Here is a 4,935-nt window from a genome sequence, read left to right on the forward strand (position 1 = left end):
TGCATGTGGCTTACCCATGTGCACTTAACTATTCTATAACGAAGAAGAATATTCTATAACTATTATAGTATATAATTGCTCGTAATCTGAATGATCTCTGCTTTTAAGACTTCAATAAACAAACAAATAAATTATGAGTAATGAGTAGGCATCTTTAAGCAATATACAAAATAATATGGATGGGTGATCGTGTAAAGCTAAGGGTGGTTGCGCCAGTGGTAAAATTGCTCTTTTAGGACTTCCGGGTTACTGCTTCCGATATATTTTTACGCCGCAGATTGAAAAAACGCGCCATCATATTATTGCATCATATCTTTTGCAGTATTTCACATGTACCGAGTTCTTTCTTTCAGCCTTTAAACTTCAGCATTATCATATTAATATTATAACCATTAGAATATTTTCTAATCAGGCTAACTTAAAAATATATTTTTGGCGACATTTTATTCAAATGTAGCCAAATAAGGGATAAAATACAAAACATGGCAAACCTTAAGAATTATTCACAATGAGATATTAACTTTCCGAAATTTTTTTTGGCCTTACGACCTCTGAGAATCAATACATTTCTGAAAGCTCTTATGAATGGTACAATTATGTTTAGATTTGAACTCAAATTACAATAACAAAACTGCATAGAATATTTGGCTTGTTCACACATCGCCTCTTAGTCATAACATAAACGGAGGGATACACCGGAAATTTTCTAAATTTCTTCCGGTTTAAGGACGTGTGTTATTGTTTACATTAGACCACCCATCCATACTGGTTTACGGAAATGAAAAAATTTTAGAATTCAAATTAAATTGCTTTTTAATGATCAACACTGATTACGCGCAATGCTAAGGTACGGCGGGTATGTCAGAAAATAATCCCTAGGACGAAGCGAACGCCACTTTTTGTGCGTAAAACCGGTCTGTCAAAAGCGTGTTGCTTTTCTAAAACCCCCCGGGAAAAGTTAAATGTCCTTATCCCCTATATTAGTCCCTGGACTGCTATTAAGTAAAATAATAAATAAAAATAATAAAAAAATATTTTCCAAGGATTCGCGATCGCAACACTCGAATACGCCATCTGGGAAGAGACCAGTTTCATGCCTTTAGCCCTTCTGACTGCCAAAAAAGCGAGTTATTCAAAACCTAGCAACCATGTCCAAGAGCGCCGGCAGAATAATATAAAAGGGGGTGCAACTCTCTTACAGACTACCCCCCCCAAAAAAAAGAAATTAAAAATATTCTGTTATTGCATTTTGTTTTGTTATTACATATACTTTCATCTTTTAATTTTTCAAGATGCATTTCTTCATTGTTAACAAGATATTTAAAAAAAAGTACAAATTTCTTGTTCTTGCAAATTTTGCCACTAGAAACTGTATTGATGGCGCTGGCATAGCTGCTGACTTTGAAACACAAATAACTACAAACAGTAGTTTCGTATACTAACGTGTTTGTGCACGCTTAACATTGGTATTTATTGTGTTGATGAAGTTTTACAGTTATGAGAAGTCAGTTTGTGTTATACACCTTTGTTACCTAAATAACTAATAAAAAATATTCAAATGAAATTTCAGAAGATATATATATACTATGTAGACATAGTATATATACATATCTTCTATGTATATATACTATGAGAGTAGATCTTTATACATCACTGAAGCTACAACGTGGTACGAAATGTGGAGGAATGGAGAAAATTCTTATGTTTAGTTACTGAGGCCACACCGTTTTATCCAACTCTAGCGGAGGTAATCAAAATTGACCTAACTGCTACGTGCTACTCCAGCTACTACGTGCACTATTGAACGCACTTTTAGTACTACGTGAACATGGAATCGGTCAACATGGAACAACATTCAAAACATGGAATCGGTCTACAATGTCTCACGAGAGATTAAGTAGTTTGTGCATGCTCAATGTGCACAAGAAAAGAATCAAAGATGACTCAGAATTCATTGAAAAAGTTATAAACAGATTTGGACAGCAAACAAGACGATTGCAATTTTTGTTTGATTAAACACTTTTTTAATTGTTATGCACTAATATACTTAATATAATTACTTAATTATTTGTTTTTGAATAAAAATATTTTTAATAAAAAAAATGTATAACAAAATTGTTTTTCTGTATCTCTTTAATCTTTTAAAAAAAGCCAGGGGGGTGCAAGCGCACCCCCTTGCACCTCCCTGCCGGCGCCTTTGACCATGTCATCTTTTTTAATAATAAATAACAAAATAACTCAAACAAATTTTCCCTCCAAACTCCCCAGAATTACATAATAACATTAATATCTTATGGAATACGGCAGATTTGAGCACAGAAATTATCTAATTTAATTTTTTAATTGAAAACAAAATTATCCGTTTGAAAACATCGCCTATCAGAATAACATGTAGTAAGCAGCTGCAAACTTTTTAACCGGAACTAGAGTAGGTGCCGAGCTCGAGATTGTTATTGTTTACATTTCTACTGAAAACACCATCTCGAGCTCAGTACCTGCTCTAGTTCCAGTTAGAAAGTCTACTACAGCTTATTCTGCGAAGCGATATTTTCAAACGGATAATTTTGTTTTTAACAAGAGATATAAATTAGATAATTTCTGAGCTCAAATCTGCCGTATTTCATAAGATATTAATGTTATTAAGTAATTCTGGTGAGTTTGAAGTGAAAATTTGCTTTAGTTATTTATAGATGTATTGTTAAGAAAGGTGACATGGTATCTAGATTTTGAATAACTCGCTTTCTTGGCAGTCCTGATTTAGCCTCTTTCCATTTGTTTATTGCTGTTTGTTCTTGTTGCAAGCTGCGCAAAATCTTACGTTAGTGTTACCACTTTTAGCATTGCAAACACAAGTATTGTTAGCATTGTAAACACAAGTAATAAGTAATCAAATACCACGTTTACAAGAATCTCAAAACACAATAAACACAAAACACAATAATCTCTAATGGCTTTAAAATACAACGGAAACAGTAACCCGGAATTATTGGCGGTATGAAGCTTTCAACTTTCCCTAGTGTGGAAAACACCATCCAGTGTTCTATCTTTACGAATTTTATAATTGGCGATCGAAGTGAGCAATAGGTGGTGTAGAGCAGAACTCTCGACCAATGGCAACACTTCGCATGTTTTCACCATTTGCTTGGGGAGAGTCATAGAAGAAGGAAGTACGTTAGTTTCTGTCTTGATTTTCCTATAGATTAAAAATTTTTAAGTTAGGAAACTACATGGAACTGAAAACTACAATAAACATAATTCTTAAAGAAAGCATCATGGAAAATCTAAAAAAAATATATTCTTTAAAGTTGAAAACGAAAAATATTAAAAAAAAGCAAAAATATCGTAGTACATTCTATACAGTTCAAAAGAGAAGGAGAGGAGAGGGAGAAGAGCCCAAGGCATGGAACCTGCCTAAAGGCATGGATTCGAGCTTTAAAAGAGATACCACATAACATCCCAACATAATTTTAAATATTTTGTAAATCAAAAAAGTTATTAGTAAAAAATGTTTCATTTCTTTATATCATTGATTGAAAGGTTGGAAATTAAAACAGAAAGGAGTAACAGATCACAAATGTGACTTTTTTCTAAGTAAGTGTATAATTAAAAAACAAAAAGCTTAATATTTTTTACTAAACTTCAATGTATTCTGTAAGTTACATTAAGGTTTACAAACGTGACTTATTTCTAAGAACTTCTAATTTAAACAAGAATTTGAATATTTTGTTTTACTAATACTAAAAATTAATTAGTTTCAACAATGGATTTATATTAAAATCTAGTTTAGATTATATATCAGATGACAGAAATTCTTGCTTAATCTGAGAATGAATCATAAATAATTTAATTTTAAAATAATTTTTTGCAGTAATTCAATCTAGTATTTAAATTGACCAATATTTTTATAACTAAAAACTGCAGCTATCAAATAGTGTTTTTAAAAGTTTCATTTTTAATTGCTAACTCGTAAGTAGATATCTCTGCTCCCTAAGGTGCGAAATCTGGTCGCTATCTAAGTTCATTATGCCAAATAACAGTTATACAAATTCAAAGAAAAAAAAAGTTGCTGGTTTCAGGGGTGATTGTGAGTCCAACTCAAAAATCCTGATAATTTCATGAGAAAAACCATTAATGACGAAATTGCCAAAAATTAATGTCTTTATAAATTTAAATCATTGATATTTTAACAATGTGAAATTCTAAATAAATTATAAGCAGCATAATTTAAATGAATAATTATGTATAAGTTTACTTATATCTCTAATCACATTTATTATTCTACTAGAAAAAATATTTACAAATGAAAGAGATTGCAAGTATAAATTCTAGTTCTAGTATTTTTAAATAAAATATACAAGAATTTTCATACATAAATGTGATAGATGATCTCTTGAAACTTCTGGACCATTGATTTCTGTAAATTTCAGGATCGCAATTAGCGAAAAATTCTGATTTTTTCCGGAGCACAATCATTTCTGTGGTTTTGTTTGTGTGTTCCATTTTTTAATTGGCTCATGTAAAACAGACAGAGTTAACGTGTGCTTAAGTGTTTCTTTTTTCATTAGTTTACAAACTTCTTCATGATAAAAATCCATTATTTGTATGTAGCAGTAAGTGTTCATTAAAAAATAATGATATTGTATCAATGACACAACAAATAAAGTAAGAGGGATATATATTAATATTGATTTGAATTGAATTTCAAATAGAGTATGTTTTAATACAACTTTTTATTAATATATGACTGACGGGTACTTACACAAATGTTAAAAAAGTATTAATAAAGCATTTCAAGATTCGGCATGCCAATATTTCTATTAACATGAAAATTTTATAAAAGCAATAAATTATGAGATTTTCAATTTTTGTTTATATTACTACACCTTTAATAAAAAATGAAAATAATTAGATTGACAAGGTAAATAATACAATATA

This window comes from Parasteatoda tepidariorum, chromosome 6, assembly GCF_043381705.1.
Source record: "Parasteatoda tepidariorum isolate YZ-2023 chromosome 6, CAS_Ptep_4.0, whole genome shotgun sequence".
In the NCBI taxonomy this organism is placed as follows: Eukaryota; Metazoa; Arthropoda; class Arachnida; order Araneae; family Theridiidae; genus Parasteatoda; species Parasteatoda tepidariorum.